General features: G+C 30.1%; 1 non-coding gene across 1 annotated transcript; it reads right to left on the bottom strand.

Annotated features, from left to right (window-relative positions):
- Window positions 1-1,624: 1,624 nt before the first annotated feature.
- On the bottom strand, window positions 1,625-1,694 carry LOC125612907. The gene has a single exon (XR_007343394.1). It is a non-coding gene; the product is annotated as a small nucleolar RNA SNORD77 (small nucleolar RNA).
- Window positions 1,695-17,414: the final 15,720 nt, after the last annotated feature.

Below are 17,414 nucleotides of genomic sequence, written 5' to 3'. Positions count from 1 at the left end.
AAAATTGCAATCTTTGAATCACAAAAGCTTTTACAACAGGAGGGTATCAGTAATGATATAAGGTTTTATGAAAATTATTCTTGGCTCTTAATATAATATAAATGATTTAACATTAGAGTTTTATATTTTGAACTTTTTGTTCACGAAAATAAAAAAAAAAAAAAACAGCTCTAGAATACTACCTGTTATGGTTTGAATATGTCCCCTAAATTTCATGTGTTAGAAACTGAATGACCAAATTCATATGTTAATGGTATTTGGAGAAGCAAAATTTGAGAGGCAATTAGGATTAGATGAAGTCAAGAGAATGGGCTCCCATGATGACATTAGAATCTTCATGTGAAAAGGAAGAAAGATTTCAGCTAGACAGCTTGCTTTATCTTGTCATTTGATGTCTTCTACAATGTCATGATGATAAAGAAGACCCTCATCAGATGCCAGCAACATGCTCTTGTACTTTCTAGCCTCTAAAACTAAAATAAATAAATAAATAAATTTCTTATCTTTATGAATTTTCTAGTCTTGGGTATTTGGTTAAACTGATTAATGTACTGTCCTTCTTGGCAGCCATTTGTATATATAGATGACATTACTCCTCAAAACTATGGATCTATGAAGAATAGCAGATGGGAGAACAAGGAAAGGAAACAATATACAAAAAAATTAATTGAAAAATTAAAAATAAGAAAAAAGAAAGACTAGTAAAGTAGATTTTGATTAGTATATCTTTTTAAAGTAATTTCATAATGCATTAGATGGGAAAAAAAAAAAACTATTCTAGGATTCCTAAATAAAAGGAGTTGAAAATGAATCAACAAATTTGAAATGTCTTAAATTTTTTTGTCTGTCCATATTTCATTTTATCATCTTCACTAAAGACACTGGCCTTGATGTTCTCAGAACCATTTTTTCAGCACTACTATAGATGCAGTTACATGTCCTCTAAAAGGCAGAAATAGAATGAATACTCAAAATGTGAAAACAAATTTTTTTTCAAGAAATATTTTTCAAGAATTCAAGATGAATTCAAGTACTCATAAAATCTTCTTTCATTATTTCTGTTATATCAATATATAACTTATGGTAGAAATTGCTTCCACAAATATTTTATGCTGACTTAACCATTAATTTTTCAACATATAAAACATTAGCTATATGTCAACCTACACTTCACATATACTATGAATAAATAGACATTCTACATATATTTCAATGTCATATATATATGTGTGTATATATATATATAGAGAGAGAGATAGATAAAATTTCATTTTAATCATGTTTATCTTTGGTATTTCAAAATATTATTAGTAATCCTTAATAAAAAAATGTAAAACAAATGACTCATGAAATCCACTTTATTGATGGGATAAGTATTTTGGAGAAAATATTTGAATTTATCTTTATTCCCTTCCTAAAGAAACTATTTTTATTTGATAGCAATTTTTATCATCTTGGAGATAAAAATTTCATATCAAAAGATAGTTTATTAACCTTACTTAAATAATTTAATATTTTAAAAGTGAAATTATACATGTTTTGATGTTAAGTATTACCTTGAACCATAATATGATTAAATCTTTTAAGAAAATTCTATTAGGAAACATTTTCACCTTTTTTTTCCAGATACATCAGATAATGACAAAAAAAATCTTCATGATTTAATCTGATGAACTATGTAACAATCATATCATTTGTTTACTTTCCTAATAAAGTACTAGAACATACAAGGACAATGAGGATTTGGGGGTATTTGTTTATTTGTTTTGTTTTAAGCTGGAGTTCAAATAGTATAGAAAGTGAGCTGACAAAAAGAGATAAAATTTCAAGCTTACACTTCAGGGAGTCTTATACAGAAGTTAGATTCTTAGCTGTTTATAAGAGACTTGATAATTTACAAATATGGACTTAAGTGATTTACAAATTTTGCAATAGCTGGAAGAGCAGGCTCTAGATTGAACTTCCAAGAAGAATTTTGATTTACCAAAATTTACTATCTGATTGTAATGAAATATTAATTTCTAAGAAGATATTGCTTTATTCCCAAACTTTCATGGCTTACTCTATGTTTCTTATATTAGTATCTCCCAAAGAATACATACAGTATACCTACCTGCAATACACCTTTGGGCACACTTGGGTCCAAACCAACTGAAAGCTCTGTTTGTATCCTAGAAAGCTGGAGAATTTTCTCATGATCTAGGTACATTTTTATAACCCAAGTATTAATAGTCATTACAGGAATGGAATACACCAAAAACCTCTAATATGACACATGCTGATTCCAAACTCCAAAGAGACTTGTATAAAGTTCTTGTCATTTCAAGGCATCAATGTAAAACAGTTGATTATTCACTTTGAAGAAGTGATACTAAGAAGTCCCAGAAAGCTGCAGAATTTCCCAGACAATTCAGAGGGGTCCCACAGCATTAAAATGTTCATGTGGTAATATCTAGCTCAGGTTTCAATGATGTGGGGCAACATGATGTTTCTTGAATAATAATTAGGATACACAGGTAGAGAGTTAATGCAATCCAGAGTGGCTGTTAACATCTTTGAATGAAGGCGCTCTATACTGTCCTTGCTGTGGAAATGCAATGCAAACTGCTTCAATTTATCTTAGTTTACTTTCCTGAGATAAATCATTTACAAAACCATTGGCTGTTTTCCAGATACTAGAGCTATTTTAATTTGTCCTATGAAATATCCAGTATTTAAAACATTATTTGTAATTGAAGTCACCGCCTATTTTTGCTTATAGCTGTGATTCTTCAAGATGAAGTTCTGATCAGAAAAATTCAAAAAGCATAATTAAATTGTGAGGGTACAATATTTTTCTTATCTTAGCTCATTTCAAATATATTAGATGGAAATAAATACTGCTGTTCTTCTGAGTTTTTGTTTTCATGTTTTCATAATGAAGTGTACTTCCAAAAATTCCTCTTGGCCTTTGTAGTCAATTTGTTTTCTCAGTGAAAGCCTTATGCAATAATTTTAGATAAATAGTTAAAAATACGTGCTAGAATGTAAAGCACCATCTATTAAAAATATGAAAAAGCAACAGAAAATTCATTCAGTTGTTCTGCATTTTTATAATAAAATGTGCAGTGATATAGAACATGAAAAAACTGAAGAAAAGAAATTATGAAAATTACACAGGAAAATCTTTCTAATTATATGATAGTCACTAGTCTTCTGGTTAAAAGTTTCAATATTCTTATTCCATAAGAAGTTTGAGATTGTTATAAGACTGATGTTTGCACAGCTATAAAATGAGAAGATAACTAAGCTTTGTCCTTGAATAAAAAATAGTTTTTGGGGCTGAGATTATGGCTCAGTAGTAGAGCGCTTGCCTAGCACTGGTGTGACCTGGGTTCGATTCTCAGCACCACATAAAAAATAAATAAATAAATAAAGGCATTGTGTTGTGTCCATCTACCAAAAAAAAAAAAAAAAAGATTCTCTCTCTCTGTGTCTCTCTTTAAAACAAATAGTTTTTGGACAAAATTTTATTTAATTAAAATATTGATCTGAGATGCAAAATCCCACGTGAGTAAGAATGATACTTTTTTTTCCAGACAATCATCCATTTGAGAAAATAAAAATGAACTTTTCTGTAACTATTGTAGCTAAGCATGCTTTGCATGCTGAAAGAATCTTTAAAAATATTTTCCTACCATATTAAAAACCATTCCTATTTTTCTCTTACGTTCTGTGTTCTTTTTTTCTCTTTCCTCTTTTATTTTTTTCTAATTAATTAGATATTTGGAGGACATCATTTTTGTATCTATTATTGTTATTTTAAGCTAGAAATAGTAGTAGCTATGGATATTACAACATTCTTTGTGTGATGTTATAAATTCCATATTCAATTTTTAAATTTTTTTGCTGTATCAATCAACTGATCTTTAAATAATTGTAAGTAATAAAAGAGTATTTATGTTTTCTCATTACAAAGCTCTTCATTCCTTCTATAGATCCAAGCTTTTTTCAGTTTCTAAACTCCCTGAGAAAACTTTGCAAATAATAATATATTTTTCCACCTGAATTTTTCCTTCATCAAAATAAATGATATTGTATTTCCAAAGCATATCCTCCCACTATAACTAAACAAATATTGTTGCTTCTAAAATGTAATTGTTTACGTCTTGCACCTAGGTCGCCTTCTTGGTCCTTACAGTAAATCTAACCAGGCTGCAAAACTCATTTATTCATTGTAACTTTTTCTAACCCTATTTTGCTTCTCAATCAAGTCTGCTTCCAAAATGAACATCATATTGTTTCTTCCTTAACATCAATGTTGGAAGTTTGTTTTTTATTATATTTTCTGACGACCTGCTCTTTTTTCAAGTACAAATACCACTGTATCTTTCTGTATGTCATTTATATTTGCTTATCCTGAGGCTTCTCATATCTTCTGACAATCTACAATCTCTTTCCTTAAGGCCCTGTATCATAAGAAAATGATGTAATAAGATAGATGGTTGGATACCTGTTGTAAGGTTGACAAAGTATTCATTTTAGATATTAAACCTTTAATTATTTATAATTCCTATTTGGTCTAAAGCTCTTAATGCTTCTTTCATTTGTATACCTTTATGAATTCAAATAACAAAAAAATCTTAATTACAAATAATCATTCCTGGAATGAAAATCAGTTTTTGGTTTAAGGAATAGCTTGAGGAGATTACTCCTATCTAATTAACCATCCCATGCTGAAACTGTTACAATTGGCTGGTTAATTTTGTTCACTTACAGCCAGTTGCCTTTGTATGAACCTTTGATCAGTAGCAGAAGCTAAAAGTCTAAGGCTCTTGATTTTGTGTGTGGTTGGGGGGCTGGCTTTAGTGGGCAACTGATTTTTGAAGCCTTTCTCCTCCTCAAAGAAGGTAATTATCCTTTTACAATAGTTTGCTATCAGTTATGGCCCTTTTCTATCTATGATTTTAAATTGTATGCTTCTGTGTCTATAATCTTTTTTAAAACTTGTGGAAGTTAATTGTTTATACAAATCTTTCATTTGTGTCTACTATTGAATAATATAGTTGGAAAAAAATCAACAATAAAGTAATGGAATGAATGAAATTTTTAAAGATTTAAACTACTGTTTTTCCATGCTTCAGACAGAATTCTGACTAAAACTAAAAAAGATGTATATATATATATATCATCCAAAACTATATATATATATATAGTTTTGGATGAGAATTTAGGAATGACTCTCTATTTGTATCAGAAAAAAATGAACATGAAATCAGGAGTGGTAGGCAAGCAGGATGTGGGGATAATAAAGATAGTAGAATGAAACAGACATTATTACTTTATGTATATATGTGACTGAATGACCAATAGGATTTTACAATATGTATACTTAGAAAAATGAGAAATTATATCTCATCTATGTATGATATATCAAAGTATATAAGTGCATTCTACTGTCATGTATAACTGATTAAAACAATGAAAAAAAAAAGAAAAAAAGAAATCAGGATTGCTTCTGTCTTGTCAAGTATTCTTTGTCTGCCATAGATATCAGAGAAGTCTAATTGTTACTTTTTCCTCCTTTTATTTAAAAAAAGGCAATTAAATAGAAATGCACAAAATCTATGCAAGATGTTTGAGATAATTCTCAGTACTCCAAAAAATGTTAAACTTTATCTGTACCCATAATTTTATTTAACTACTATTGGTTTAATAAATAACACATATAGAATAGTGAGACATATGTTCTCACCTTAATTCTCTTAACCTGCATTTTCCTGTATTTCTACTCTGTACATGAAGATGAATTTCTACTCAGAGCTCAGTTCTTGGTAAATTGATTATAAACTAGAGAGAATGGCTATCTCCAAAAATCTTCTTGTATTTCTGAGATGATAAGAATTTTCTCTTGTGTGTATAAATAGTTTTTGTGACTTCAACTTATTCTTATAATCATCATTATTTTAAGGTACACTAATGCTCTTTAGAGTAACCTTCTTCTAAACAAAAGCACAACTACAAAAAATTGTACACATTTTCCAACCATATAGTCACACAACCAGATTGCCAGCCAATAGCTTTGATAGCTCTAGAGGGGTCTTTTGATATAAAAAATCTATATAAAATTCCCTTTTTAAACAAAAGGGAACACAAAAAGAAGGAGATTTTGCCAGTCAGTTAGTTGACAAACTCATATTCTTGAAGTGTTCTAATGTGGGAACCCATTTCACTTCTCTTTTCAGATTGGCTGGTGAGTATGTTGTTGCAGGCATGGGACATACATCTACACACTACAGGGAAGCCAGAACTGCAGGATAGCAGTTGGGAGATGTAATGGGCATCACTCAGTTTCATGATATTTATTAAGCCTGGAAGGAAGATATAAATATAATAAGGAGGTTCCCAACAGTACACAATTTGCATAAATAACAAAGATTTTGAAAAAAAATGTCCTTCCCTTTGGTCTTATAGCTGTGAAATGTGTACATCTTTTCTTCAATATGGAAAATAAAGACAAAGAAAACTCTCAGGTTTTCAGCCAAAGAATTGACTGCTAATTTTGCCATCTTATTTAGAACCCCACCACTATTTCACATGAACAATGAGAAGCTGTACTTTATCCCTCCTCCTGGCCAAATGCCTCTGGTAACAGTTCATACTGGTTTCAGTAGCATACTTTGTAATTAAAGAACCTCTGAGATTTAGGAGAGAATAGAGATGTGGCCAAGGGGCAGGCTTGCACTGGTAATTTCCTGGCTACATTCAGGAAGATTATTGTTGAATTCCCTCTTACCAAAAGGAATGTGTAGAGGGAGAATTATGAGACTTTGAAGATCAACAGCCCATTTGGAACATGCAGCAAATTTTGTCAGAGTCCATCTTTGCAGTGCATAATTAGGTTATTGGCAAACCTAAATTATTTTATGTTTTAATATGCCCCACAGTCTGGAATTTGCAGGTTATAAACTCATTGTGAAATCCTAATGTTCTTCTTTCATCGGTTGCACATGAAAATTGCAACCTAAATGAGAACCTTGATCATGGTGAGATTTGATTTGTTTGACAAGACCATTGTTGATATATTATTCTTTCATCTGGTAATATGTAACATATGTTTGGTTTTAATTGTTTGATATTAGCAGTCACTAATGGTCAAACTTAGGAATTTTATTTATTAATCTAATGTGTTTATATTTTTCATTTTTAGTTTGAGTAACATTATATGAATATGGTACTCTTTTATTATTTTCAGTTGACATGGGAAAGGAGAAAATCCTTGATTTTTTTTCCCTCTTATCTATCATATTTTCCAAGTAATGAATCAGTTTCATCTTATCTCAGAAGGAAACCAATTTGATTTTGTTTTCTTAATATTATTAGAAATGAACTAATATGAGCATATTTGATGAGTTTAGATCCATTACAGTTTTTATTAAAGCTCAGATTGCCCCCTTTAGTCAACTCCCAGATACTTTTAACCTAATCTGAAGAGTTGCAAGTTTGATAATATTCTTACTTTTCAGAAGATCTGGATACCAATGAATATTCATTGCTGCTATTTATTTAATAGAAATTGTCTGATTTTTTTCCTTAAACTTCCAAAAATCACATGCTTCTTTTTATAAAAATATTAGTTTGATAAATAAGTTCAATAATTTATTATCCATCCAATAAACAGAATCTAATCATATCTGATTTTTCTTATCAGCTTGCTTATACTCTGATTTTTTATACATTAATGGAGGGAAGATAAAAAAGAACTATATGTTTTATTATTCATACTAACTAGGAAATTCTCAAATGTATGCTAATTTCCTATAAAAGATATTTTTGTTTTATTTAGTAAGAATGAATCCCTTTGGTAGTTAAATGTATCTGTTAATCAGTATGGTGGTTAAGAATAAAAAGACAATATGAGGTTCGGTTGTACACATAATTTGAAAACAAAAATGCTTTAAATTTTTACTAGGATTCAGATCAATCAAAATATTTCTATCAAATTGACTTTTCTCTCAATTCAACTTTATGATTTATTTCATCAAAACTCAAAATCCCTGTATAAAAGAAGAATTTGAATTTAGTCAGGCGTTTGTTATAGAATATTCTGTAGTTAATGAAATATTAAGAAAATTGACAATCTAAATGTGTTAAAAATTAAAAAGTTGTTAAAAATAAAAATGAATGTATGAACCAGGCATGGTGGCACATGCCTATAATCCTAGTGGCATGGGAGACTGTTGCAGGAGGACTGCAGGTTGAATGTTAACCTCAGCAATTTAGCAAGGCCCTAAGCAACTTAGTAAGATCCTGTCTCAAAGTAAAACATAAAAAAGGCTGGTGATGTGACTCACTGGTTAAGTGTCCCTGGGTTGGATCACTGGTACCAAGATGAAGAATGTATTCAAAGACATAATAAAATTGGAAAGGTCAGGGAAAATATTACAAGAGAGAAGGAGATTGTAGGTGAGAAAATGTTTTAAAGCTTAGACAGAGTAAAAATTATAAGTAAAAATATATGATTTGTGAGAATTGAACATGTGAATTTTAATGACTGCAAGATCATTCACTGTCCACAATATAAGTATAAGAAGAAAAGGCAATAGGAATGGAACAGAAACTAAGACATGGATTTAGAGTGTCCATTGAGAGAAAATTGGCAAAAGTGTAAATGAACAAAATAAAAACAATGTAAGGGGAATGAAGTATTATTTTTAAAATAATTTAAATTTTTGGTTTATGGACTAGAAAATGAACGAGTAAATGGAAAAGAAGACAAACAAAACAGCACTACATTGTAGTCAGTCCAATGACAGCCATTCTGGCAAAGACTTTGGTGGTGGTATAGTAATTAATTTTCTTTCTACTTTTCTTCTTTATATTCCTTTTTCTCACACCTATACAGGAATGCAATCATATTTTTAAAAAACACTGATATGCAGCGACCCAGCAATTTCAGTGTAAATACCGAAATTACTGTGATTTGTTTCCAAATAGATCAGCTACACCTTGTTTGTAATTCACCAAATATCTGGAAAATACCTTTGTATAGTTTCAAGAAGTATCTAATTTTGAAATAAAAAATATATATTTCAATCTGTCTGTGATCAAAAATTGCCACTTTGCCCATGCAGTTTTGGCTTATGAATAAATCCAAATTACTCTCCCAATTCACTTAGTATTACTTCCTCACCAGGATGGATAGTCCATGATTGGAAGGGCAGGTAGAGAAAGCAGGTTGCTCTCTCATATTAGTACATTTTTAGAATGTGTATTTGCATTTCACTTCCCAATGGAAATCTACCTTTTCAGGCAAATATAGAATCTGTAATGGTTTCATAAATCAGACTATTTAGAAATTATTTTCCAACTGATAAAATTGCATAATCAAGTGAACACATTAAACTATTTAAAAATCAGGGCTATGCATATCATATTGCTTTATTCAGCCACAGTTACCTATGTACTTCCAGAAGAACCAAACTTTCAATTTTGTTTGTTATATACCATGTTAATATTTTTTTTTTCTTTCGGATAGACACCACTGAACAGGCAAAGCCCCAAAGGACTTTCAGTTGCAGAATATGATTTTAACTCAAAGGACATTGAATATAGGATTTAATGGTTTGTGTCAAGTGCTACATCTCAAGAAGAACTGAAAATAATAGCAGCTAATGTTTGTATAATGCTTTACTAGCCAGTCAAGTGGTTTTATGTTCTAAACAACTTCATTTAAGATAAAATTTACATACTATAAAATTCACCCGTTTCTTAGCTTATGCACAGGTGTATGCCACCATTACCACCTTCAAATTTAGAACTTTTTTTTTATATAACCTGTTCCCTTTCTTTTCATTCTCTCATTATCCCATTTTCTCCCTCCTTCCCAAGGGACTACTGATCTACTTTCTGTCTATATACATTTGCCTATTTATTGATACAAGGTAAACTATGTACTTTGTGTGTGTATGTGTGCATGTGTGACAGGTATGTTTTCAAGCCCCATCAATGTTTTAAGATGTCTCAATGATTCATTCCTTTTTATGAACAGTTACTACTTTGTGTGGGTGTATTATATTGTATTTATTCATTCATCTTATTAGTGCACTTAACTGATACAAAATAATGGGTTTCATTATCCATTCATTTTTGTGCATATTGGAGTTGTTTCCACCTTTTAGGTACTTTAAGCAATGCTGCTATAATATTCAAACGTATTCTTTAGTTCAAACATAATGTTTAGGTATATACCTAAGAGTGGAATTACTGACTCATAGGGAACTCCATGTATAATTGTTTCAGAAATCAACAAAAACTGATAACACTGCTTTATATTTTTATCAACAATATATTAGGAAATTATTTGTTCCACAATCTCAGCAGTATTTGTCTTTGTCTTTCTTTCCTCTTTATTTTAAACATCAGCATGGATGGGAAATGGTAACTTGTGACTTTTAATTGCATTTCCCTCATCATGGAGATGTTGAGCATTTTCCATGTATACAAAGCTAATTTGTATACATCTGGGAAATTTTTATTTAGATACTTTGCCCATTTTTAAATTGTATCATTTATTATTATATTATTAAGTTGTTAGAGTATTTGTTACAAAATCATATATTATATGCAGTATATGATTTGAAATTATATGGGTTGTTATTTCACTTCTTTAATTACATATTTTTAACAGCATTCTTTTTTTCAATTTTAAAGAATTCCAAAGTATTTGTGCCTATACTTTGGGTATCATATTCATGATTCTTCAAAACTTGGAGATCATGCATACTTATCCTTATGCTTTCTTTAGAATTTTATAATTTAGCTTTCATGTTGAACTCTTTGATCAAATTTGAGTTATTCACATATGGATGTGGTAAGGTTTCAAAATTGTTTAGACTTGGGGCTATTTTTTTGTCCAAGCACCACTTGGTGAAAAGACAATTTTCTTTCAAATGAAAGGTCTTGGCAGTGAATTTATTTTAAGACTCCCAGTTCTTGTCTATTGATCTGCGTATGTGCTCTTGTGTCAATATTAAACTGTCTTGATTATCTTTGGTTTGTAGTAAGTTCTAAAATGTTGAAAGTTTTCCTTATATGTTGATACTCCTTTTCATGATGGCTTTGTTTCTTCAGGATAACTTATAACTCTATATGAATTTATAACTGACTTTTCAGGTTCTAAAAACAAATCAGCTGGAATTCTGAAAAGGATTTCATTGAATTTATAGATCAACTTGTGAAATATTTTCATGTTAACAATATTAAATCTTTTGACAAATAATTGTAGCTGTTATATACTAGTTGTCTTTAATTTACTTCAGAGTGTATATTTTGTATTACTATATTTTTACTATATTATTCATGAATATTTTACTATTTTTATGCAATTTTAAATGGAATTATTCTCTTAAGTTTATTTTCAGATTATTCATTGCAAGAGTACAGAAATAGAATTGATTTTATACACTGATTTATATCTCACTACCTAGCTGGACTTATATATTAATTGTAGCATTTTAGGGAATTCCTTGGCAATTTCTATATATAAAAGCATTTTATCCACAAAGATCACTTTTTTGTTTTATTTTCCAATATGCATGCTATTTACTTCTTTTTCTTTATTTATTTCCTAGCTAGAACTTCCATTAAAATGTCAAGTTACAGTTGTGTTGACATTCTTATCTTGTTCCTGATATTAGAGGGAAAGTATCTAGATTTTTATTATTAAGATTGATTCATTATAGGCATTTTTACATGACTTTTAACAGTTTGAGAAAATTATCTTCTATTCCTAGATTGTTGAATGCTTTTATTTGGTTGAAATCTCACTGGATTTTGTCATTTTTTTCTGATCTATTAAGATGATAACATAATTTCCTTTTTATTCTATTCACATGCTATGTTGAATCAGTTTCTTTTTGACTTTTGTACCACTCTTGCATTCCTATCATAAATCCCACTTTATAGTATTATATAATTCATTTTGTGTTACTGAATTTTGTTTGCTAGTTTTATTGAGTATTTTGACATCCATATTTGCTGTATTGTGGATAAGTGTCCCTAAAAGGTTCATGTGTTAAATTCTAGGTTCCCAGCCTATAATGAGAAAGTGTTGGAACCTATAAGAGGTAGAAACTAGATGGAGGTTATATGGACATCAGCTCAACAGGCCTTTTCTATCATAAGCTACCACCACAATATATTGTGCCACCGTAGGGCCCAAAGCAGTTGGGAACAATTGATCATGAACTTAAACCTTCAAATCTGTGAGCTAAAATAAACCTTTTCTTTTTGTAAATAGCTTATCTCAGGTGATTTGTGATAGTAATGGAAAAGTGACTAATAGAATATTCATAAGAAATATTGGTCTATAGCTTTATTTAATAGTGATTTCTTTTTTATTAGTGTAATTATTACTTCATAAAATAATTTGTAATATGTTCTTTCCTTTATATATTTTTGTGGAACAGTTTATGGCATATGTCTTCTCAAATATTTTAAAGAGTTGAGCAGGAAGACATATGGGTTTAGACTTTCTGCTTTTGTTTGTTTTTGTTTAAGAACTCAATTTATTTACTTGTTAGGAATATATACATATTCTCTATTTCTACTACATTTAATTTTGATTGTTTATTTATTTTTTAGAAATTTGACCATTTCATGTTGTATATCTAATTAGAAGCATACAACAATTCATACTGCTGATTTATATTATTATTTCTCTAAGCTTGGCAGTAATGCTTCTTTTTCAATTGTTCTTTTAATAATTTAAGCATTTCTCATTTTTTGGTTTAATCTAGATAAATACTTGTAAATATGTTGATTTTGTTTTGAAAAATCACATTTTAAAACTTCATCTATTTTTTTCTAATATTCACTTTTAATATTTTCACCGTAATCCTTAGTCTTTTTATGCATAGTTAAAGCATCAGGTAGTTGGGACAAGAATGAGAACTGTTGACATTTTGACTGAGATCTTGGAGAAGAATTTCTTTCTTATTGGATGCACCAATATGGAGTTATGTTTTCTCACTAAGTGGGAAGAGGGAGGAAGGGAAGTTTTCAGTTCAAATAGCACAGATTCTCACTGTCCTTACCAAATTGCAGTATCTTTTCTTGAATAAAGATTTCATAGTTTAATATTATTTTCAGAGACTTTAATTTTTTAATATATATTTTTCACCAGTTTATCAGGAAAATGTGTTAAAAGAGTTTTTCAAATTATAATTGTATAAGGCTTTCTCTGTGTAATGCAGCAGTTTAAATTATTAAGTATTAAATCATCTCTACAACAGCTATGTAGTAGGTTACTTTATTATTTATCTTCATTTTACATTTTACAAATGCAAATTCAAAGAAGTTAAGAAACGTTTCCTTATTTCATTACATTCATCTGCCTAATATGCATGAATAAAAAGTAGCAGAGGCAAAGCTTTAATCCTGGATGATGGTTAATTTTAGGTATCAAATTTACTGGATCACAAGGTGCACAGATAATAGGTAAAACATCATTTCTAGTTGTGTCTGAGAGGGTGTTTCTGAGAAGAGAATAGCATCTGATTTGGTGAACTGAGTAAAGAAGGTTGCTTCCTGAGTGAGGATGGACATCATACAATCCATTTTGCTTTGAATATAGAAAAATGGAGGAAAAGAGAGTTCTCTCTTTTTTGTGTGCCTGACTGACTGAGCTAGACTGTCAGTATCATCCTACCCTTACATGAGACTTATTGCAATATGTTCCTGGTTCTCAGGCCTTTGAACTTGATCTTGTATCTATTCTCCTCTTTTTCAGGCCTTTTCAAATAGACTTCAACAGCAGCACCAATTTTTTCATGTCATTAGTTTGCAAACAGACGGTGACAGTCACAGGACTTCTCAGCCTCCATAATCACATAAACTACTTTCATTAAATGAACTTTGTTATGTATATATCCTATTGATTCACTTTATCTGGAGAATCTTGACAAATACACCTAGCCATTATGGTTCAAAATTCATTTCATAACTTTCAAAATTGTGCTTCAAGTTTTATGAAAAACTCACTTCCCTCACAATATTTGAAGATAGTAGGTAAAAAATGACATGTCAGAAATACTTGAAATCAAATTATGTATTTGTCACTTAAGATTGTGTGTAAGCAGATAAGTAAGTACAACTTATATAATTACAAAATTAAAAATTAATAATCTCCAATAAGATTCTATAGACACATGAATCTATGTATCATATATAATGTGGTTCTAGGAGTCTAAAATCTAAAAAAAAAAAAAACAAAAAAACTTCAAACTAAATAGATTTTTGGCAAGACATGACAAATTTATAATTTAAAGGTGGAAACATTTATAGGAAGTATTTTGTCATATACCAATATCCAGAAAAGGATTTTTATTAAGTGTTAGTTTACAAAAAACAAAAACAAAAAAAAAAAAAACAACAACAACAAAAAAACTAGGTAACTGTACATCCATTTTAATTCTTTCATTTAAAGGGTTTCAATAGCTTTCTTTTCTGGGTCAATTTTCTTGGGGAACACTTATTTTTTTTTAAAATGCCCTACAAATTATTGTACCAGTCATGTTTTAATATGTTCAGGGTATAATAAAACCATAGTTCTGGACTTGGTACATAGTGCAGCCTACCAGAGGAGGCCCTGGGTTTAATCCCTCAGAGCAAGATAAATAAATAACAAGTCAAGAGTTAAAACCATACTTTCAAATATAATTTTGTAATGTAGGATATGCCCTTTGAAAACAAAGAGACAAAATTAATTACTTAGCAGATGATAAGACTGCTATGGGTGAGATTGCCATATGTATCAATTTACTATCTTTTTCTTTCTCATTCCTTTGCTATACTGTACTTATTTACTCTTTAGTATTTCACAGTGTCATGAATTAATAAGTAAAGTGTAAATATAAATTTTCAAATCTGTGATAAATATGAAAGAAAACACAATTACATTGCATTTTTTATGATAAGGCCAAACTTTGCATTTACACATGTTTATGCACACATGATATTACTGATATAGAGTGAAATTGCTGTTCTTTTATAAAAACTAGTAGTTTTCTCAATTCTTAAATACTAATAGATCTGATATTCTCAAAGTAGTCATCTCTTTCTCTCTCTCTCTCTCTCTCTCTCTCTCTATATATATATATATATATATATATATATGTTTTTATTTGAGCTGTTTTAATTGAGGGGAAACAAAGCAAAAAATTTTGTATTGTAATTGAATTACAATAAACATTTTATGAAATTTACTGTGCTTGAAGAGGAACATATTTTCTTTTCATTTTTTAATTGATTTTTTAAATATATGACAGCAGAATGCATTACAATTCATATTACACGTATAGAGCACACTTTTTCATATTTCTGCTTGTATATAAAGTATATTCACACCAATTTGTGTCTTCATACATGTACTTTGGATAATGATGTTCATCACATTCCGCCATCATTTCTAATCCCCTTTCCCTCCATTCTCCCCCCACCCCTCTGCTCTATCTAGAATTTGTCTATTCCTCCCCGCTTCCACTCCCTACCCCACTGTGAATCAGTGTGCTTATATCAGAGAAAATATTTGGCATTTGGTTTTTGGGGGACTGGCTAACTTCACTTAGCATTTTCTTCTCCAACTCCATCCATTTACCTGCAAATGTTATGATTTTATTCTCTTTTATTGCTGAGTTAATATTCCATTCTGTATATATGCCACATTTTTTTCATCTATTCATCTACTGAAGGGCATCTAGGTTGGTTCCACAACTATTGTGAATTGTGCTAATATAAACATTGATGTGGCTGAGTCCTATAGTGTGCTGTTTTTAAGGCCTTGTGTATAGAATGAGGACAGGGATAGCTGGGTCAATGTTGGTTTCATTCTCAGTTTTCCTAGGAATCTCCATACTGCTTTCAGTATTGGCTGCACCAATTCGCAGTACTGCCAAAAATGTATGAATTTACATTTTCTCCCACATCCTCACCAACACTTATTGTTGTTTGTATTCATTTTTTTTGTCCACATTTTTCTTTATTGGTGCATTATAATAGTACATAATAAAATGTTTTGTTACATATTCAAATGTGCACACAATATAACACAATATAACTTTGGCCAATTTTCCTCACTAGCACTTTCTCCCTAATTCCTTCCTCCTTTCCCCTTATTCCTTTTCCTCTATTCTTTTCTTTTTTCCTCTCTACCTTCCACAAATGAGACAAAACATATAGCCCTTAACCTTCCGAGTTTTGCTTATTTCACATAACATAATGGTCTCAAGTTCCATCCATTTTCCTACAAATGACATAATTCATTTTTCTTTATGACAGAATAAAAGTCCATTGTGAGAGAAATGAAGTACAGTAGATGGGGTAGAGAGAGAAGATGGGAGGGGAGGGGAGGGGGGATAGTAGAGGATAGGAAAAGTAGCAGAATACAACAGTCACTAGTATGGCAATATGTAAAAACATGGATATGTAACCAATGTGATTCTGCAATCTGTATATAGGGTCAAAATGGGAGTTCATAACCCACTTGAATCAAATGTATAAAATATGATATGTCAAGAGCTTTGTAATGTTTTGAACAACCAATAATAAAAAAGAGAACTCAACTCAAAATCTTAACAACAAAGAAAGAAATAATACAATTAATAAAAGGACAAATAAATTAAACAGACACTTTCAATAGAAGAAATACAAATGACAAAAAAAATATGAAATAATGTTCAAAATCTTTAGTAATTAGGGAAATGCAAATCAAAACTACAATGAAACAATCTCAAACCAGTCAGAATGGCAAATTGAAACTACAGTGAAATTTCATCTACATCAGTCAAAATGGCACTTATTAAGAATACAAATAATAATATTAAGTGCTAGAAATGATAGGGAGAAAAAGGAATATTTATCCTGTTGGTGGGAATATAAATTAGTACAAAGAAAATATGGTATATGTACACAATGGACTTTTATTCTGTCATAAAGAAAAATGAATTATGTCATTTGTTTGTATTCTCAATAGTTGCAATTCTGACTGGTGTAAGATGAAATCTTAGTTTTGATTTGCATTTCTCTAATTGCATTTCTCTGACTGCTAGAGATGATAAACATTTTTTCATATATTTGTTGATTGATTGAATATCCTCTTCAGAGAAGTGTCTGTTCAGGTCTTTGGCCCATCTATTGATTGGGTTATTTGTTTTTGTGTGTGTGTTTACCTTTTTGAGTTATTTATATACCCTACAGATTAGTGCTCTATCTGATGTGTGAGCAGAAAAGATTTGCTCCCAAGATAAAGGCTCTCTATTTACCTCAAAGATTGTTTCTTTTGCTGAGAAGAAACTTTTTCGTGTGGATTCATCCCATTTATTGATTCTTGATTTTAATTCTTGTGCTATATGAGTCTTATTAAGGAAGTTGGGGCC

This window comes from Marmota marmota, unplaced genomic scaffold, assembly GCF_001458135.2.
Source record: "Marmota marmota marmota unplaced genomic scaffold, marMar, whole genome shotgun sequence".
Taxonomy (NCBI): domain Eukaryota; kingdom Metazoa; phylum Chordata; class Mammalia; order Rodentia; family Sciuridae; genus Marmota; species Marmota marmota.
The sequence above is the reverse complement of the archived record's forward strand: the minus strand, read 5'-3'. Positions and strand labels throughout refer to the sequence as shown.